The sequence below is a fragment of the Leptinotarsa decemlineata genome, unplaced genomic scaffold (assembly GCF_025532065.1).
Source record: "Leptinotarsa decemlineata unplaced genomic scaffold, Ldec_3_MD MMD2_tig00026354_RagTag_RagTag, whole genome shotgun sequence".
Taxonomy (NCBI): domain Eukaryota; kingdom Metazoa; phylum Arthropoda; class Insecta; order Coleoptera; family Chrysomelidae; genus Leptinotarsa; species Leptinotarsa decemlineata.
In genome coordinates, this window is record NW_027412702.1 from 3,812,447 (window position 1) to 3,835,668 (window position 23,222).

Sequence of the window (23,222 nt, forward strand, 5' to 3'; positions counted from 1 at the left end):
AATCGTTTTTGAAAATTTATGACACTGCCTTAGAAATACGCTTCATAAGTCTATTCAGTATTTTGCTGGAAAGAGTGCTAAATTTTTCAACTATATTTCGAAGCCTTTATGGTTTGTAGTTTTTTTCGGTTGGAAGTTTCATTACTACATATAATACAAAATCAGTTGGAAGTAATTTATTTAGGGGCCCCTGAAATTATTTCATATTGATTTGGGAGTATTATAACAAACGTTTTTGAAAATCTCAAAACTCAAATAACTATATTCACTAGTTTATTTGTTAGTTAGTGTCTTCCACTTATTGATAAACCACTGCTATTATGGAAGTTGGTCCGATCCCATCCGAATTTCACAGCGTATCTGACCCATGCTAGGAATTGCACGTTATGTGGTAATATTTAGAAGGTTGTCGTTTCCAAGATGACAATAGCTGGTTAACGAAAAAACTAGTTCAATCCATTTCACCCAAAATGAAGCCTTCCTTTGAAAAATCATTTCTGATTTTTATTCTTTGGAAAATGCTTCGTTTTTTCTATTCTTTGATTTATGTTATTTGTTGCATATCTCCACCTACGAACAACTGGTTGAATGGTGTTTAAGGTACTTGCTGTTTAAAACCCACCACTTTATATTAGACAGATTTATCTGTCGCAAAATAGTATTATTATATTCGATTTGAAACACATACTTGATTTTGTATTTTATGAGGGTCTTGAATAACTTCGCAATTTCGAATAAAAATCCAATATGTGAATTGGCGAAGGCGAAAAGTACCAGTTTGGCGAAGTCGCCAGTTGCACTATGAAAGGAAGGAATGTAAATCATGTTTTTTGTCTAGGGAAAATTGGGTGAACATTTACAAATTTCTACAAAACCATGAGTATCTGAAACATCTCATCTTACTTGAATATGTCAAATATTTGAGAGACACTTTAGAAAGTCTTTTTCTTTCAAAACACTGGCACAAAGTTTGTAATATTTGTTCATGTAAGTTGATTTTCAGAAAGTTATAAATGATGTCAATACGAAATTGAAACTGTAAACGGCAGCTAATATACATTTTTATTAAGTCTCATTAAATGTAACATTACGAGTGCTTTGTGGATTCATCGAAGGGTTGCCTTGCTATCTGAGTTTTGATTTTTGAAGCCATTCCAGCTGCGGCCAGGATATCTAGAACAACAATAAAAATATCAGAATGTTGAATGTAGATAGAAGGCAATCAGACTCGTGAGTATGCATTGTATTTGTATACTATTTCATTCTCAGACGACGATCTGTTAAGCGTTACGTTTAGTTTTCTAGCCAATCTACGATACCAATAGTCCAGGAACTAGCTCCTATTTTCCGATAGATAAGAAATACTCTCTTTTCATAAACAATTATCGTTATTTACCTGTTGAACCAAAAATGTTGTTAAATATTGCTGCTGATGGCGGCAAGAATAAAAATATATTCGAAATACTGATATTCTAATACACAGTCGATCGGTAGCCAAGCGGTTCGGCGTGGGTGCTTTGTTCACTCACTCGAATTGACTGCCGTGTTGGTCGGTGGTTCAAGCCCTAGTCTGAACGATCGATCTTCACTTGCTTTCCTCCAACCCGCGTTAGGAATCACACGTTAAAAGGTAAGACCTCGTTACGTTAATCCTTAGCTCGCACAAGTTTCGCTTCTGTGGGTTGTCGTTCGTAGGGGTGCGACAGCTGGTTAACGGAAAAACATATTTTTTTTAAACAGATGACAAAGGAATGCAGGTGAGGATACCTAGGATATAAGCAAAAACGAGAATTTTGTGAACTATCATGAATTTCTGGGATTCTAAAGTTTGGTTTAATTTCATCTCATGTTCAGAAAATTATCATGCTTGCAATGAGGATATCGTTGATAATACATAATATACTATCTGGTAGGTTCATATTATCCCACAAATTATGTTTTATTCAGTAGTTAATTAAAACATCAGCTAGAGTGGTGTTGTTTTGTATTTCAACTGAATTTTCTCAAACAAAAATTTCAAATGACAATTAAATCATTTCAATTAACCATATTAAAAAAAAAATGGTTCCCAGTTCCTTCTGATATTTTTCTTAAATCGCTGTCTGTAAAACTTTTTGACATTTGAATATTTATATTTCGAATGTTTCTGCAGCATTCATCCAGTCCTTTGTAAGATATTTTTGAAAATGTATGATTCCATTCATAAAGGATATTCATGAAAATATATTTCACTCTAGTCACTAACAATGTGAGTATCGATATCAGACTATTGTCAATAATACACATCTTATTGTGAGTCTGAAAATACCTGAGTATTACGTCAAAGTATCGAAACAATGAAACCGATAACGTTCTTCAAATGTCATGTCACTTCTTACAAATCAATCCCTAATCATTTCTTGAATTGAACAACTTCGTCGTAGTCAACATTTAGAAATCGCTTACTTCAATCTTCTTGACATTTTCATAATAACACATCTCTATATGGCTGTCATGTGTAGGTTACGAACAGACGTTTCTTAATTATATTCTAATAATAAACTCTCATCGACAACATTCACCATTCAAGATAGGTCGTATTGTTTATAAGAACATGATGGTGCTTCACTCAAAATTCAAACATTTTGAGAAATGTTTGCATAATAGTTATAAATTCATTTGAAATTTCAATACACACGTGTGATAAATATACCTACACGAAATATTATTTCATATATACTCTTTATACTTTATCTAAATGACATAATTCAGGATGGGTTCGAAGGAGACATCGTGAGCTTGGCAGACGACAGAAAAGGATTTCGAAAATATCATGCTATGATTTGACACGATGAACGTAGATGAAACTCATTTTATTTCTTTTGCCTTATATGCTAAATATTTACCTGATTTCGAAAGTCAACCATGAAAAGAGGAGGAATAAATAAATATATCATCTACAATGAATAATAAATATCTTGGTGTGAATATAGATTCTCACCTGAAATGGGACGTTTATATCAATTACACGTATAAAAATTTGAGAAGTATACTGTACAAAATGAAGTTACTAACTATATCTACAATATTCAAAAACGTGTAATATACTTTTCGATAATAGAATGCCACTTATAGTATGGAATGATTGCATGGGGTGCTATCCGTAATAAAAACTATATATCAAAAACCCAAAAAGTATTTTACGGAATTACTATTCGAATCTACAAAAATTCTTGATATTTCTCAAGACAACAATTTATCAGCATTCACGAAAATTTGAATACCAATCGATAGATCATTGCCACAACGCAAGAAATAAAATATCAAGTTACTAAATTATTAAACCTGAAAAAAATATTATGAGGAGGACAGGACATTATTGAATTCATTGAAAAAATGCATTCTTTCATTGAGAAACTATATAATACTTCTTACTAGTCCTTAAAACAAAAAAAAAGTTTAAATAAAAAGAAAATTCCAGTTACCCAAGTACATAAAACAAATCACCCTTTTTCATATAATTTCTCATATTCTGCCTTTTAAAAAAATCTGTTTAAAATCTGTTTTTCCGTTAATCATCTGTCTACTATTTATTATTATTATACCTCTACGCCAGTTGTTAACCACATAATGTTCACATAGTAGAAGATAATAATATATTTATATTTATTCAACGAAAGTCATTTTTTGTGGAGGAAAAAATCAGTTTTTTATCGACCTTTTTTTTGGGTAATGGTTACCTTCCACAATCTGAAAAAATATAAAAATTATAATGGAGAACTTTATACAAGTGTAGAAGGGCAAACTTTTTAGTTTACCCCGATAAGTTACTGCGTAAAAATCAAAGTATTTTTCACAAAGAAAAATCTTCTATTTATCAGTAACTTGTCGTATTTCACAATTTTGCCTATCAAAAAAATATTAAGAAATTATACTTATCTTTTACGTTTCGGAGGCCAAAATCTGCCTCCGTCTTCAGAAATGGATAAAAATTCGAATGAATATGCAGTTATTCCTTTTTTGAGAGCTTATTTCTTTACTTCTCCGACAGATGTCAAAGAAGTTTTGAAATATGAAATTATGTCAATGTTGTTGATTGACAACTGAAATATTCGATGTAATACAAGGTACTCTCCGATATCAGTTTGTTGCCATTTCGCCACTATCCAAAGTTTTCTTCAAGATACAGTATCTGTATCTGTTTAAAAACAGAAGTTATTTGCTCATTATATTATTGTTTGTATCAGTATATTTAACAATGTATGTGTACATATTATACAGTGTGTGCGATTTCAAACCGCAACACTGTGTTATTTTGGAACCCATGAACCGATTTTGTAAAATGACAATTTCAAGATATGATACTCAACGAACTCTATTCAAATATGTTGACAGATATGAATTATTCTCATTTTCAGGGTTTACTATGGCCTGCAGAATGGGTCGAAATGTCGAGAAGAACCATTAGGCATTTTTTTATTGGAAAAGTGGATACCCTATCTGATTTGTGCATGCTTCCAAATCCATGATTTTTTGACTGTATGAAATTTACAGAAAATATAAAGTAATCATTCAATGAAATAATACTTCGCATACGAAGTTATATAGGTTTTAATCGTTTTATGGAGGTGTCTCTAGTTTAATTAAAATCAACAAATCAAAAGTTGAAAACGTGTTTTTAATTTTAGAAAAATTACCAACAACAGAATTGAATTAAATGATAAATGGAACAGTTTGTTCAGATATTGGAGTTTTCAATATATCCGCTTTCAAGCTCTATACATTTTTCATAACGTCGTCTCAAATTCTGGTGGGTCTTTCTTATTTGGCCTGGTGTTATTTCATCACACTTTTGCCTTATCATCTTCTTCAATTCGTTCAAATTTTGTGCTGTGTTTCTATTAACACTTTCTTTCAAATATCCCCATAGGAAAAACTAATGGAGTCAGGTCTGGTGATCGAGGGGGCCAACAAATAAAAGCACTATTCCTTCCAATCCATTTTCCTTGAAATTTTCCATCAAGATATTGCCGCACGGCAATTACATTCTTCTTCAATGCTCAGTTCTTTCATGAAATCCAAGAATATCGTTGTAAAAAAAATATAAACTCCTCCACCGTTTAGTGTGTTTTCAAAAAACACTGGACCTACTATACGGTTTTTGAATATTCATAACCAGACATTGATTTTTTGTGAATATTATCTTTTGGCATTTATCATCCAATTTGGATTATCCTTTGCCCAGTACCTGGATTTCTGAGTGGACACCGTGGACCACCGTTAGTGGTAAATGTCGCCTCATCGGTGAAGAGAATATTGTCCAGAAAGTTGTTCAATTTATGACCTACCTTTTTGTTACACCCTGTATAAACTAGAATACGGATATGGAACACACTAAATGAGTAAATTTGCTCATTTTTCGCAAATGATTTTTTTCTTTCTTTCGTGTAATTCAATGTTTATATGAAAGTGGCTGTTTCAGGAGAGCTTCTTCTTCCAGTTTGTACCTGAATTTCCATTGTAGTACTCCTTTAAACATATCAATTGGAGTACCACAAGGAACAGTGCTAGGCCTAATATTGTTTCTGATTTATATAAATAGTATTGGATATTTGAAAAACTCTTGAGGCTGTTGAAGGAGCACGAAAAAAACTGCAGACTCGGCCAAACAGATAAGCCAGCTGTTTGCAATTCTTTGAATGGAATTCCATATTCAATTGAGGTTCACAGCTTCTTCTTTTCTGATGAAATTATCCGTGTGTTTGTGGATTTCTATTGCCTCCTGTAGCAGTCGGCTATGGTATCCCTGGTCGGGGGCAATGAGTTCCGTGTTTTCAAACAGAATCCTGTGGTTTTATTCACTGAGTGCCTGTTCTGCCACCTCTTTGGCTTAGTCTGCAGTTTCTTTCATGCTCCTTTAGTCTTGTTCCCATGGATTTTTTGGTGGATCAGATATATACCTTCCCACAAGTGCACGGTTTGCGATAAACCCCTGTTGCTAGTGGATTTCTTTTGTTTCAAGCCGACCTGAGGGTTTATTGAATCTTCTTGATGGGTTTGAAAACCTTAACCATTTTGTCAGAAAAAAATATTTTTCATTTGGTGGTGGATGTTGATGTTTTAGAATTCTCGTATATCTTGAAGAACAAAGTATGAGATTCCTTTCAATCTTTGCAGTGGAAGTCTTTATGTTTACTTGTTACTCATGCAGAATCATTTCTGTTGAGAACAAACGAGTTCAAACGTTGAATTTATGACCAGCTAAGTACCACTGATGAGGTCTATGACGGCTTTTAAGATTGGACCATGAATTCAACACTTTATCTGAGAGATCTTGGATGACTCCACAGACACTTTCTGACTTTTGATCAAACGGTTCTGTTCACCTTGTCCTGTTTGTTTATTCATTTATTTATTTATGTCAAATTTAGTTATTGATGTTTGACCCTCTTTCTGTTGATAAATTGATCTGATATTTGATACATACATTTAGTTTCGATGACAATACAATTCAATAAATTTTGTATTATTTTAAATCCAAGATGACCGCAGCTACAAAATGGAGGATTGCATATTTTTTCACAAGTACCTCAATATGGGTATTAAGTGATAGTGGTCTCTTGACTAGTAGAATAGTAGTGTACTTTGAAAAAGACGCAAATTCAAGATAGCCGCAGCAACAAAATGGTGTTTCAAATATTTTTTCACAACTAACTCAATATGAGTATCAAATGACAGGGGTTGAATACTACACTATGAAAAATATACAAATCCAATATAATCTATGCAAGGAACTTTGTCAACTCAGAATCGGGATACAAGCATGGATCTCACACCCGAATCAAGATTTTGTATCGTGTCGAAGACTGTGTGGCTAAAAATGATACATCGTCAGCGATACACCACCCCAGTTAAAGTAAAAGGTTAAAACGTGCCCAGACTGTGTGGAATTAGAGTGAATAACAACCAGAAACTATAAACTTGAAAATAAAATGAGTAAAAAAATGTTTTTTGTGAAACGGTTTCATAGAAAAATCCACTTTATCTGTTCAATACCGTAGAATGCTGAGGAGGGTGGTGTGATGACTGCTACCTAGGACCTTCCGAATTATTTTTCACTTTTTAATGCATTTTTCAATAAAACCCTTTGACATAAAAAAAATCCTAATTTTTTCATATCTGCTTTGGATGTTCGTTAAATGGATGTTCTCATTCGAATGATGCTTTAAAATTTGGGAAATTCCGATGGTATTAAAAAAACTCGTCAATTTTGATTTTGAAAGAAGATAAGAAAATACAAAAACACTTTCTCATTGACATACCTATTGACATAATGACATTATATATTTTTGATTCAACATTTTGTCTCTGAGAAACCATTACCAACTTCGTTTCTTTTACGATGTTCGATTTTTCCACAGTGGTCCTCCTTATCCTAGATATTCTAGCCCTTTTCATTTATAACCATTATATTGCAGGCCCCTCTGTACTCATCAAATCATGTAGATTCGAAATCTGTGGGTTTTGAATTTTTATATTTCCTAGCTTTCCCTGAAATCTCGAGATTTTGCTCAGGCAATATTTCAGCTTTCAAAAGCTAATTAATAGATAATAACGATTTAAGAGGCAAATCAATTAACAGAATGGCTGAGAAAAATAAGAACACTGAACCATTTCTAATTGAGATTCGATCAATAACTTGAAATTGTATACTTTGAACAGCCAAAGGATTCATCTCAATAGTCCCGACTCTACCCGTACATCTGAAATTCGGTCCTTTTTTCTCCTCTGCTCCTAAGATAAAGTTAAGAGTATTGATGCAAAGCCCGGACCCGCCTATTTCGCGGTAACCAAGGTAACAAGCTCTAACCAATGAGATATAAGTATTGCGCGTCTTACATCCAACCAACTTTTATATTATGACTTAAGAGTGTATGGCGGTAAGGTTGAAATTTGCTTGAGATAGGGGTAGTTTTTAAAAAGGGAAGGAACGGCCCGGGAGGGGATAAGGAGTGGTTAAGGTGCGGGATGAAATGGGGTGGGTTAAAATAGGATATTTTAAGGGAAGTTCCCTTATCCTTTAGGGTTGTTTCGCTCCGAGATTGAATTTCTAATATGTGTTCTGTTTTTGATTAAATTTATGCCGCTAGTTTTAGTTTTAGGTCCAGGCCAGTTTTCTCTCTTCTGCAGGCGAGGAATTTTAGCTACGGCTTCAAATTGGGAAAGTTTGTTCAAAATTACTGGCTATGAATTATTACCAAGATAGTTATTTTCGATTTATTTGCTATCCGATATTAATTGCTTTCACAGAATTCATCACACTTATTAATCCCAGAATCATGTTTTTGGAACAATTTTGAAACAATTGAAATGAAGTTGAGTAGACCAGAATGTAAACTTGAATATATGTATAGAGAGAGATAGAGAAAGCATTTCTCGATGAATTATTGATGTTTGATGTTTCAACACGTTCACGGATTGTGACATTGTCTTTGCCATTGTCTGTGATTGTTTGTGACATTGTGCATGCATTTCCTTGAGCCAAAACTTGTAATGTTGTAATGAATATTACAGGAGTTTTTTCCCAACACCGAACTGTTATTTTTAACACCTCGCTACGTGTTCTCTTGAACATGATCACTTGATGACCGAAACATCAAGATCCAAATACAATAGTTTTTAGTATAACTTTAGTGCGTGTTCATGTTCATTGGGAGGTATTTTTGTTATAAATATGAATCAATTGAATACAATGAAACGTTACTCATTTTTATCACTGCTTATTTTGGATTTAACAAATATTCTTTCCAATTGATTCCTGTAACAGTTCTTTTAATATTGAAAACCAATATAAGAAGCAAGACATAAGTCACCATGTTCTTTTAGAAATAATTCTAATACAAGAAAATTAAAATGAAAGAGGTATATTTTTAGGAGAGATTAATTTTAGGGAAAACAAAGGTTTTGGTGGTCTACTTCTCCATCTTGTGCAAAAAATGTGGAAATCTTCGAAAGAAAGGAAGGAAGCAATCAATTTAAATAAAGTGACTCTATGTGTAGATCATGCAAAAAAGTACCTTTCAGACACAAACTGGAAGAAAAAGCCCTCTCGAAACAGCTATATGAGTAAAAAATATGTATGTATTTGTTTTTTTCGTCAACCAGCTATCGTACTCCTACGAACGATAGCCCTCAGTAGTCGAAACTTGTGCGAGCTACGGACTAACGAGGTCTTACCTTTTGATGTGTGATTCCTAACCCGGGTTGGACCATAGCAAGTGAAAATTGAGCATTCAGCCTGCGGCTTGAACCATCGACTCACACATCGGCCGATTGACTGTATGAACGAAGCACTCACGTCGAACCGCCCGGCTACCTGAGTAAATTAAAATCATTCCGTGACATAAAGTAGTAATTTTATGAATGAATTGAGTGTTTATTCTTATAATGTTATCGAGATTTGGTAGGTAGCAAAGAACTGATAAGGGAAGGTGTCTACATCGGATGCCATCCAGTGAGCAATCCCGTGGATGATATCTGATTGAATTCCATAACGAATGTTTGGAATACAAACTGAAGAGAGAAAAGTTTTTTTGTATGATTCAGTGTTCACATAAAAGTATGGAAATTAGTAAACTTAAAAATTCAAACATTCTAATGATTGACCAACTAGATTTGAATAGATTACCATTATTGAACTTGTTTTCTTAAAAACCGAGAAAGAATTATAATTGATGTAGATGTGAGGTAATATGCTTAAGGTGATCATTATTGAACAGGTACCCTAGGTAGAAGTTTAGGTAATTTTTTGGAGGTAGTCTCAATTATGGTTACCTGTAGTACAAAGCTACTGTGCTAGCGAAACATGTTATGACTTATTTTTCAAATAAAGTTTGTGGAGATCAAATCATGAGGTGTAGATTTTGAAAATATGAAAGTATGTTTCGAAAGTATTTTTCTTTCGTGTAAATCAATGTTCATATGAAAGTAGTTGTTGCAAGAAGGCTTTTTATTCCAGTTTATGTCTGAAAGTTACTTCTTTGTATGAACTACACATCTTTGTATAGAGTTGATTCTTTGAAATTGTTTCCTTCATTTCTTTGAGAATTTCCCACATTTTTTTACAACAAGATGGAAAAGAAGAAAACCAAAACTTTTTTTTCCCAAAAAAAGAAAATTTTGAAAAAATATATTCTCAAAATGCGGAGAAAAAGCGCATAATAAATTGATAACGGAAATAAGATATTTATCAATTACAAAAGAAACTCTCTTGTGTCTTGTATTTAGCTAATTTCAAACTACGGTTTCACTATTCATATATTGATATTTGTATAATGAAAATTAACTGAAATAATTTGTTTCCTCTCTGAACTGTTGCGGCGTTTATAGACATGAATGAAATATTCTATATGGTTCAAAGTCAAAATAATGATTTGTAGAGCATGAACATTGTGAAGAGGCCTATATTATTTACCTAATGTATATGATATTAGATTGCTTTTGGAATAAAACTCTCATTTGACTATCTTTCACCGTATACTCTATATTGAACTAGGAATTCAGTTCAAATTACCTATACCTATATGGATCCTCTGCAGAAGTTTACTTCAGATATGGAATGGTAAAAAGAAATCTTTTGGAAATATCACTCACGCCTACGGAAACTATACAAAATGCAATGATATTTTTAAATTGCTTGTACAAAAATCACTTTTACTATCAAATTAGATTCAACGTTTTGGTGAACCATTTTTTAGCAGAATTTCGGACAACTTGGATTCAAAAAACATTCAAATTTGAGTAAATCGCTTCCAAACTGTCTTTCTCATTCACAAAATTGTATGGTAGTTAAAGTATTCCCAAAATAATAATTTTCGAAAAGTTCATGTGAAATAGTTGCAACTCGACAAAAATCTGTTTCTTGACCAGAAGAAAAGAAGATTCAGTGAAAATAATCATACAAATTTTGAAATGATAATATTGTAAGAAATAGGCTGCTTGAAATAAGCTGAAGGGCATATTTTTACAAAACAATTAACGATATGAAGAGTTTTTTAAAGGTAAGTGTTTTTTATTGATGTATTTCATTCATTCCTTCCTTTTTTCAAAATATCTTAACTTTATAGAAAACAAGGAGTTTTTTCTAAAGCTATTTGGAATCATTTTCAGGGTAATTATGTCCAATGAAGTAATTTATCAATTTTCACATGAAGCTCCTGATGATATTTATCTGCTCACAAAGGTTAAATTATAAATAACATTTTTTCTACTTTTGGTTTTGCTTTTTTGCAGATTGCCCGAGTATTAAGAATAACGGCAGAGGGATATATCGATGATAATCTGTCAAGCAAAGTGTCATTTGCATGTAGAATCTTGCAATCTGTTGAAAACATCTGCTAGTAAAATAGCTATCAAAAACTTGAAAAGTCAGTGAAAATTCAAGATACTATACCTGCAATCAATATTGCTGACAACTGTGGTACTATCAATTTTTTGCAATCATAATTATTATTTTGAGAAATTTGTAGTTTGAACTTCTTACTTTTTTTTGGTACATTACCGTTGATAATCTGAAAAATAAACTACGCTAAATCAATAGAGAATCTGTTGAAGTGTAATAATGGGCAAACTGAAAAGTTCACCCGAAAAGTTACTGCGTAATATAAACTACTGAAGAGTTCAATTAGTCAGTAATTTGACGTATCCATAAATTTTGCCTATAAATTAAAAAAAAATCAATTGGATATAATTGAATATACTCAGCTTTCTTTAGTGGTAGATGTTTCAGAAAATAATATTTTTCACTTTTCATAACCTGAAATTCACTTATAAACTTTCGCCTCATGAAAATAGAAGATTTTTTTTCCGAAACGTCGGCAACCAAAGACAGCTAAGTATAAATATTTGATTTTTTTCAATTGCTTTTTTCAATTCGTACGACAAGTAACTGACTTCAGTAGTTTATAGTTACGCAGTAACTTTTCGGAGTGGACTTTTCAGTTTGCTCTTCATTACACATCAGCAGATTCTCTTTTGATTCGGCTCTGATTATTTTTTAAATTTTGGAAAGTTATATATTCAAAAAAACAGTGAGTATTGTATTGAGTCATCGCATTTGTTGTACAATATTCAGTTTGAATGAGAATTACTTTCAGAATCATAGTCTGATATAGTTATGATGCATCAGAATGGATTTTTTTAAATATTTGTAAACAAGGAGGAGAGTGTATCAGAACAGCTCGAAATTTACACCTGTACAAATCTGAAGAAACTATCATGAGATAATACAGTGAAACTTGAAAGTGAAACTCTCAACTTTTTATACTCTTGAGGATCATGAAGAAAACATACTCAAAGCTTTTCACTATATAATCTGGTCCCAAACGATAATTGTAAAAAAATCAATGAGTTGAAATCCGAATCATAATTTAAATGATTAACTTTTGGAGATCCATTGTTTTTAGTATAGTGATTATTAATAAGCCCACATACTGATGACTTTCAACATCGTCAGTCTGAGATCACCCCTACAAGCAATCCTTCTAGATCTTCAGAAAGGCAACCGAGGATAATGCACAGAAATGCATCCAGGAACCAATAATGTCCACGCATGTCGTTCTTTCTTTTTGTCCCGTCTTCTTGAAATAGTCGTGAAAAGTATGTGTACAGTGTATACACCAGACCATGTTCTCAGTTTCTGAATATTTTCAAATATTTTCCACTCTTCACAATCTGAAATAAAAAAATTCAAAGTAGGTATAACTTTATGTAGGTATAAATAGATTTAGCTTTGGTAATCCGATGAGTTATCATTGTAAGTCACAAAAATGACAAAGTAATACACAGCCTCTAAAAAATCAAAACTTTCCAACAAAAGTTCGAAAATAAAAAAAAATTAATTGTATTTTTCAAGGGAAGACAATGTCAGTTTCTTTGAACGGATTAGTGAAAATAATGGGAGTGTAACTCATTTTGGGATTTAAGGATCACGAAATGAGTATTTTTACTCTATATATTTGTTGTTTTGTAAGTAGAAAATAATTAATACAGTGGTGATATCTGATTAATGTTTATAGTTTTGAGTTGGATATAATTTGTAGGGTTCACTATGTGGGTGATATAACGGATCCCGGCACTTCAATAAGATTTTTTCAAATCCTTGGCATTTCATTTCAACTCAGAATTTCAAAGCCAAATAGTGTTTTCAACTGCGGAAAGTTAATAGGAGTATGTCATCTGAAAATGATTGTGAATTCCCAAAGAAGAGCAAACGTCCAACATCTTACAATAGAGAAGGCTGTTGATGACATGTTACAGAAAGGTCAATTCATAAATGAAACTGCTTAAACTCTCAGTGATTCTAGAGCTCACCTCACGGAAATGCGAGAAGATAAAATTATCTGGCCAATCCTTTCATGAACATTGCCAAATATGCATAAGGCAATAAACTGAAAATTTTTCATTCACATATACATGAGCTAAGGATGTTCTTCCAGAAAAATGAGGATAGATAATGATCTAGCAGTGACAAGACCTGCAAGTACATATCTGTCCAAAGTTACAAGTTTCAATGGAAATTATCCAACACACAACTCAAAAAATGAATTATAAATTTCAACCACATACGATATTATTTTAATATTAACGAAAAAATGTTGTGGCACTGTTATCAACCACCTAAAGTGATTTCTAAAAATGGGATCCAAATAACTCGAAAACGATTGTGGATATTAAAAATCGAAACGTCGTGAAGTAACTTTGAATTCTTGGTGTGGAATCTTTTTCTTATTTTTAAACGTTTTTTCGTTTATCTTGTTTATTGTATTTTCATTTGACTATATTATTATTTGTATATGTGACATTCAACATATTGTTTAACTTATTATCAAATCATTTTAATCTCAGGTCACAATCTTTTCTTCACAAAATAGCGTTGCTATTCATTTTGATCAATTTTTTCTTCTTTGACTGTTTCAGCTATCTCAACCGAATATTTCGATTGGATTATTTAGTATTGTCAATGATTATAATATTTGATTCACTTTTATTTCATTTATTTTCATAGATTTCCAATCTGTTGACATTCCATCTATAATGATTATTTATCAAAAACGTAACGCATTATTGACTAATTTAGTGAAATAAATGCTTATTTTCCACTATTTCAGTTTGTAATTCGCTCATACAAAAAACTTCCGAAATTCACTGGATTAGGATTTCATGGTTTATTTCTTTTCTCAGGTCACAGGTACCGGCGATTGGGGACGCTGTATATTTATTTATATAGCAAAGTTGACATAAAATAGCGATTACTCGGAATGCTGAGCAATAAAATGGCGATAACAATAATACTGTATCTGTAATAATCCTACTATTGACGTCGACACCAGAGTTATATATATTTGTCTTCAAAGTTTTGGCGAATAATAATAAGAATCAAAAATGCAGTGAAGACATTGCCACAACTGAAACATTTTCTCCACCGTATTAACCTGATAGAATACTAACAAAAAAGGTTATGAATATTTCGATGAATAAACTTGCTCCAAAGGATCAAGATGGTTAAAAAAATTGAATAGGAATCTTGAAAATTGAAGGTATATATAATATCATGCCTCTATGAAATTGAATTATCTGACACAAGGTGCAAAATACACAAAATATGTCACGTTACAACATTCACCCCCCATATTGGGGATGAACATAGTATATTATGGTATGTTATTCATTTGCTGGAATGAAGTTATATTTTTAATTGTAGTCTGAAGGACATGATTTGAGGTTAACTCGATTTTGCAGTCGATTATACTAAATATTTCCTGATGAATCAAATAGACATATAAGTGCTTCCGAAAAAAAAGAGGTAAAAATGGCATCAGTCATGTAAGTGATATTTGGCAGGTGATAAAAGTAAAATGAGATACTTCTCATCTCATTTACTGAGGTGGAATATATCTTCAACTCACCAGTAATGAAAAAATCTCGAAAACTAGCTAAGAAGAGGAACCTACTTTGACCTTTAAAAATGGACAAAACAATCAACTTGTACGACATGGAATTCTTTAAAATAGGCGAAGGTTATTGCAGTTTTTTATGAATAGAAGGGACGAGAATAGTCTGGAAAATAAGTGCATAGAAGACTCCTAGCCCAGTTATAACCACTTCAGACCAAGCAAACTGATGACCGGTGGATAATTATAGTGTATTCCAATGAAAAGTTTTATTTCTATTTCTCGATCAGTTTCGAAGAAATTCCATAAAAAAGTTTATTCAAATTTTAAACAAATTCAAACAAAATTCATGACTTTTACTTCAACAAATAGCGACCATCCAAATGATTTTTTTTAAGATAGATAAAATAAATTGTGCTCAAAATATCTGCCACTGTCCTACGGTCGAAAAAACAAATAAACTCAAATATTTAGGAGTCATAGTTGATTAACATTTACGATAGGATGAGCATACGCAGTATATGACTAAGAGACTAAGGCAACTCATCCACAAATTGTACTCCCTGAGAGATATCCTAACTCGTAAGAACATGCTTACCTTAAATTGCGCACTGGCAGAGTCTTTTCCCAAGTATTATATTACAGAAAATTTAGGAGGCTCACAAACAATGCAAAAAACTCAATACTAAAAATAATCTATAAAAAGGTCCGTCTATTCCCCACAAGAAGCTCCATGAAGAAATCAACTTATTCAACATGAGAAAGAATTCTCTACTCTTACTCTTGTTTAATGTTGATATTCCACAAAAAAGCTTATTACCAGAGGACAACTATGGAGAAACAAACCAGATCTGTTATAAAAAGGTCTGTCCATCTGGATTTATTCAGAGATTTGTACATTACTTTGGCACAAAACTTTTTAACTTACTACCACTTGAGTCCAGGAATATTATAGACATAAAGAAATACAAACTTGCTATAAAATCATTTGTACGCTACAATCAACTTATTATTGAAAATTTATTTTGAACATATACTTCTGAAATCTCCATTTTCCAGAAAAAGTAAACGTATACTGTCTGACAAAGTGAACATCTCCTTTTAAATATGGGATACCTAACACAACACAAGCACACTTGCGCTTAGGTGAAAGGTTCCAATATAGGAAGGGAGATAAGAAGTATTCAGTTTGTACTCTAAACATTCGTTATGGAATTGAATCAGATATCATTCACATGATTGCTACACAATATAGTAAATGAAAGAGGTTAAATTTCACTTACATGGAACACTGTCATCCTCACTGGTAGACATCCGATGTTTCGCCGTGAGACACTTGCCTCATCAGCTTTTCAGTACCAAATCTGGATAACATTATAAGAAAAAACACGCAATCATTCATAAAATTACGACTTTATCTTAATGATGACATAATTGAGTAACACCAGGCATCGGTTTTCTCCAAAAAGATAAATGTCTCTGAACCGGATATAAGAATGTCAGGTCACACAATTCCGTTTTCTACTTCAAAAAATTTATTGGCGTTTAAAATGGATACCAGAATGTCTTATCACATTCATGTTGCTTGAATTGCCAAGGCTGCTTATCAAAAGCTTGGAACACTGTTCCGAACCAGAAAACTGTACACACCTCAATAACTTTGATGCTTTCTAAAGCTTAGATCAGACCTTCTTTGGTATATTGTTGTCATGTGAGGAGTTCCGCCCCCGAACATACCCTGAAGCTGCTGGATTCTATCCAGAAAAGAGCCCGATTAGAGACACGAACATCACTTGCAAACTTGATAGTCTGGAACATCCAAGAAAAGTTGAAGATTTGTGTCTCTTTTATAGATACTTTCACGGGAAGTGTGTAAGTGACTTGGCATCTTTGATTCCACCAAGAGCGGTACATATTAGAAATACGCGACGTACTGTGGCTGCTCATCGTTTTGAGGTTCAACTCAGTACACCCGAACTCTTTCATTGGGAGAACTTCATTAATGTGAAATAAACTTCCTGATAACGTTTTTCCAAATGAATTCCATCTTCAGCGATTCAAACCCAACGTGGATCGCTACTTTCGCATGGGCACCGCTCATAGAGCGCCATAAAGATATTCCTGTTGTTCTTGTGTTTTGTCCAGAAAAAAAATTGTGAGAGGGTTTACGAAAACGCAATTCGTGTTTCATTATACAGTAACTTCATCTGGTGAAGTGAAGTGATAAACTATTGTATAGTGAGATTCTGTGAACCGTTCGGTGAAACTCTAACAATAAAGTGTTATTTGAAGATGTTTTGAATTTTCATCAAGTGTTTATCGGCTATTTCCATCACATACTCAAATATTTATATTAACAACGACGAAACGGTAATTATGTTTTCATAAAGATATAGATAGTAATTTTTGTGGTATTCCTTATCAAAAGTATCATTAAATTTTAAAAGTTGTTTTATTATGAGAAAAAGAATAATTTTACAAAGAAACAAAAAAATGAATCACGTGATTTCTGGATACATTCCTTTCATCACTTTTTGGAATTCCAAATGTGACAAGTCGCCATGAAATTCGAGCGCTTCGAGTAATACTATGTGCCTTTTTCTTCGGAACACTTGGCACATGACAGATTAAATTAGGAAACTTTCTAATGAAATTAGTTCAGGACTTCCTCATCCTTTGCATATAACATTTCATATCCTTGAACGTATCTATTCTCCACAGTAATCCTATGCTAACTTACAGGCTTTAGAGTTATTGTTTTAGAAACATCTCCCCAACACTTAAGACGTGGTATATTAAGAATTTGACATTAATCAATATGCTTTCATGCCATCATTATTCAAGATGGAGGCTGCTGAAACTTTCGCCTTAATTAAACTATATCAAATTGTTTAGGGTGATTGGGGTGCGGCCAAATAGTTTCGATGGAAACTTTGTAATGACGTTAGCGTAAAAACATATCACATATTCGGGAAAACCTGTCAAAAACACAGGGAAGCCAAAAGGGTTTCGGAAAGTGAATGGTTATGGATTATCCTTCCAAAGTTCATTAAAATTTCGATATGGTTTCGGAGAAGCAGTAGGAGATAATACTTTATTAGCAATATTCAATGACTAGGACAATAAAGCTGAATGTGAACTAAAATTTCGATCATTATAGGCTAATTCTGAATTTGAAAATAATTCAAACAAGCCTGTTTTATGGAAAAAAACTAGTTGGCTCTCTCTATCTTTGAAGAAAAAATGTTGAAGATGTCCAGAGGAAGAAAGTTCTGAATAAACTTTTTACAAAGATGTGAAGATCATACGTAGAAGTTACTTTAAGATATAAACTTGACAAAAAAGCACTCCTGTAACAACTACTTTTACATGAACTTTGAATTACACATTCTTTATGGGATTGAAGCAGATATCATTCATAAGAACGCTACACAATATAATATATGGAACATTTCATTCAGATGGAACACTATCATTCTCAATCAACTTCTCCTCGATAAACTTTATGATACTGGAATTCGCAGCCAAAATTTTCAATGGATTAAGACTCATCTGACTGGCAGATTACAATCTGTTAAAGTTAAGATCAAATCTGGAATATATCATTCTGAAAATCGTAACATATTAACAGGTGTTCCCCAAGGTAGTGTCCTGGGTCCTACTCTCTTTCTCTTATTCGTCAACGACATCTCTAATATCAATCAACAACATTGTACTGTACAGTTTGCTGATGATACGTCCTTCTTATTGAGTTCTTCTTTTTGTGAAGGGTTATCTGACCAGGCTGATATTGCAGTTGCTAATATGCTTAATTATACGCGCCAGAAACGGCCTCGTACAATAAATCTAATACCATTGTTTTCTCGCTCAGAGAAATGGACTGCAGTATATTGGTTAGAGCTAATACTAAATCTATTGTGCAGAAAATATCAGTTAAATTCTTAGGGTTGATCATTGACTCCCAATTATCCTGGAATGATCATTTTGACTCTATTTCTATAAAATTATCCAAGCATTGTTTCGTTATTTGGAATCTCATAAATTCTGTCCCCATAAATATATTATTAAGCTACTACTATGCCTATGTTCACTCAAGTCTAAATTATTGCTTAGTCTGCTACAGTAACAGCAGCAAATTGAATGATCTGTTGATTGCTCCAAAAAAGATACTAAGAACCATGTGTTTTGAAAAAATATGGTGATTCTTGTAAGCAGTTATTTACTGAGTTACAAATTTCAACTGTGATATCCATGTTTATTTTAAATTGTATCACTTACATGTAGAATCATTACCATGAGTTTCATCAAAGGGAAACTATCCGCATAGCTGCTGGTTATACTCTCAGGCAAAATTATAATCGGACCTTATGTTATGCCTATAAAAATATGTAATAAACTTCCAACATTCATTAAGAAAAATTCAAATCCCATTAATTTCAAAAATAGCGTTAAACATATTCTCTGCAAAAATGCCTTTTATTCACTTGATGAATATTTTCAATCTGATCTGGCTGCTTGACATCACGATTGTTTGTTTGTTTACTATTCTACTGTTTATACTATGTTTTTTTTAATTGTTTTATATAATTATCTACAACATCTACTATTGATTTGATTTTTTTTATGTATGTTCCATATTTTATCACTTGATATTTTTCAACTCCAATCTTTACTGTGTATATGACGACTTACATGCTTGTGAAAAAGTCTCGGGAGAAATAAAGTATTGTATTGCACTGTATAATGGCGAACTTCGAAGTTTCGGAATGAAACACCTGTCTTACTTCGTTAGACGACTATGAGAGCGAGAGAGCGAGATATAATTCTCAAGTCTCTGTCTACATTTGACAAGCTGTACCTCATCAGTACCTTTTTGGATAACAATTCATTTCATTCATAACATTACGAGTTTATGTCATCGGAAAAGAAAAATCTATTCATGTCATGATAACAGTACGTAACGACATTCAAATGCTTATTTGTATTTATTTGAATGACAAAAAAAATATAGGAAAACCGACTTTTAAGAAATCTCTATAAAAATGGTTTATTGATAAACTGATAAACCGAATTGACGATAACAAGACAAGGAATTGAGAAAGTTTTTCTGAATAATCAATTTTCAGTGTAATTCACATTCAGTTGTACTCGTATGTATAAACGTATTTCCAAGTCGGAAACGTTTGTCACAGATGCTAAGGTATTCTGATTGACGTCATTAGAATAGAACGTGTGTAAATCTTTATCGATTTGATCAAAATTTATCAGATGTCCTTTGAAAGTGGTTCACATAAATTGACGCAAAAATAGAATGATACTGAACTGATACTAGAAACATTAAATTTCAGATTGAAATATAAAGTAGTACTTGAAAAAATTGCAACAAATCGATCAATTTTATATGAATTAAATAATATTTTGTTCCAATGTTCTCCATACAGAAAATATAAGTTTGAAGATTCATATGTAGAATGTGTTTGAAACCATTGATATCTATACTGATATCTACCTGATATAGTCTGAACTTGAATATTTAAAATCATTTTACAATTTACTGAAACTTTCAAAAATCATGTATATTGAATTTTGTTTCGAATTTATTAATATTATTATTTTAAAATGTCATCAGTTTTCAGAGACTGGCTCCATTGCTCCATTGAATTTTTGAATAATGTTAACACTGGCTTTTTTACCACATAGTATTCAAAATTACTTTTTAAGCGTTTCATTTCAAACCAAAATATTTGATGTTTAAAAGAAGATGTGTACATAGAGAAAATATTACAGTACCTAAATTGTGATATTCTTGTAACTCAATTTTCATCATTGATCAATTTTCATCATTAATTGAATTTGTTGACTACTCTTGAGAAAGTGTTAAAAACCATGAATATAAACTGAAAAACCTACAATTAATTTTTATTATACCTAATACTTTTAAAAGTCATGTACTTTGTTTTTTTAAATTCATTATTTCGAAACATCATCAGTTTTGAAGTTTTCGATAATTAACATGTTTTTTAACCATAAATACATATATAATTCCATGCATATTTCAAATCATTCTTTAATACAACGCATTCTTTCCGTCTCAAATTCATTGCAAATTATCATTCAGAATTTTCAAAATGAAATTTGATATTTGACTATTTTGAGGAAAGTCTTTCAAACCATGAATATCTACGTACCTTTTATATATTCCAAAATATTTAAAATAATTTTTTTCAAGTCATGTATTTGAAATATCATTTCAAATTTATCATTCATTATTTCAAAATGCCATTAGGTTTTACGTTTTCGAAGACCAATAATAAGATTTTGAGGTTAGGAACAAAATAAAAACAAAGTAAAGAAAATATACACCGTAAAATAATCAACTGTTGAAAAAAACATGACGGAATTTTTAAAATTGAAATAAATTGCAAGGAAACTTCTATAAAATAATATATTGTAGCCTTCCATAAACGATGATGTTTTCAATATGTAACATTATGAATTGGTGATCGTTTTCAAGTGACTCGAGATTTTTTCGAAATTTGCATTTTGAATGAAAAGCTTCTCCATCTTTGGGAAAACATCCGAAGAGGAAGGAAGAAAGCAATTTGTTACAAAGATGTGTAGATCATGGATAGAAGTTACTTTCAAATACAAACTGTAAAAAAGCCCTACAGAAACAACTACTTTGACATTAACATGGCACAACATGAACATATGAACATTGAAATATATAAAAATCTTTTTTCTTATTCAGTTTGTTTTCTGAACATTCCCAAAAATTTCCCTTTTTTTCCTAAATAATATAATTTTTTTAAAATCGACATTCTGATTATTGAATAAATTTGAAATTCTTTGAAAATGACGGAAGACTATTTCTATTTTGGAAATAACTGTTATCAAAATTTTTTCCATGTGATATATCAGTAATTTATATTTCGGCTGTATTTATATTTGGTGCAACAATCATTTGGTGCCATATTGTGAAATATTGCAATTGAAATGTTCAAAACAGGTAGAAATACATCATCAAAGTCACTTTCATCACTGAGATACCTGGAACATATGTGAATGAATTTGAAATTCAAAAAAATAACAGCAAAACTAGGATAATGTAAAAATAATATAAAAGAACAGAAGAAAACAAATCAGTGAAATTCCGACCATGTTATTCTCTGATAATGTAGCCTTCCTATAAATGAAATAATTGAAATCGATTAGGTAGGTTTTGAGTTTACCCATCCACACAAAAAATTAAATCATTTTCTCTTCATAATATTTGTTTGGATAAAAGTTGATGAATCAAGAATAAAGAAAGTAAAAGTGTGAGAAATGCATACCATTCTTCTCTCACTTCTCTGCTGAATTAACTTTTTCAGCTTTTTTTGGAGCAAGAATTCGATAAATTACTATTTTACACCAAACAATTTTTTGAAAACGGTCTTCGCATCAGAATTATGATTGCCCAGAGGAACTCCCTCATTTTATTATCAGTTTACCTCATTATAGCAACATCAGTCTGAAGGATACTACAAAAGATGCATTTACTTTAAATAGTATATTACGTAGAACTAGCTATAGGTTCTGATAATATTTGAAAATATTAACGTTCATGAATCAAATCCAATGGTATGAATAAATTGAAAATCAATTGTTTTTTTTTTCAGAGGAGTATCATGAACTTAAGTGAATTTAGACAAATGTTAGACAAATAACAGTGGAACTACCTGAAAAACTACCCTTCACCTCCGATATATGAAAAGTTGTATAAGCCTATATTGGTTTGATATATTCATAATAATCACCTGATATTAAAATTACATGAAGTTTGCACAATCTTTTAAAAGTTCTAGGGAATCATTTATTCGGTATAAAACTTTCAAAAACATTCTTCTTCAATATCTCAGAAATGTTTTTATAGTGCAATGGAATGTATTATTATTTTTTTGATTAAAAAATGCTCATTTGATTTTACTTTGTAGAAGTCAACAATTCTCTAAAATTTTGTATTCAGAACAAAACAACAAATATACTGGGATCTATACTCACACAGACCCAACAACATAGAAGAAAAAATAAAAAATTGCATTTATGAGATACCTTGTTCTTGTAGAAACCATTAAAAGTGCATGAGAAGGAACATCGAGATTACATCAGAAATAGACAGTTAGGATGATCAAAATTGTCAGAACATATTTTCAAATCAGATGGTGAACATCGAAGTTGAATGGCACAAGACCAAAATGATTTGAACCCCTCTCTAAGAGACGTGAACTTAAAGAATCAGTATATGTATAT

General features: G+C 31.9%; 1 long non-coding RNA gene across 1 annotated transcript; it reads right to left on the reverse strand.

The window, feature by feature from the left end:
• Window positions 1–807: 807 nt before the first annotated feature.
• LOC141486382 (uncharacterized) lies at window positions 808–21,121 on the reverse strand. Its single transcript, XR_012467809.1, has 3 exons — window positions 16,214–21,121; window positions 12,472–12,711; window positions 808–1,173 (listed from the first exon to the last, which is right to left on the reverse strand). It is a non-coding gene; the product is annotated as an uncharacterized lncRNA (long non-coding RNA).
• Window positions 21,122–23,222: the final 2,101 nt, after the last annotated feature.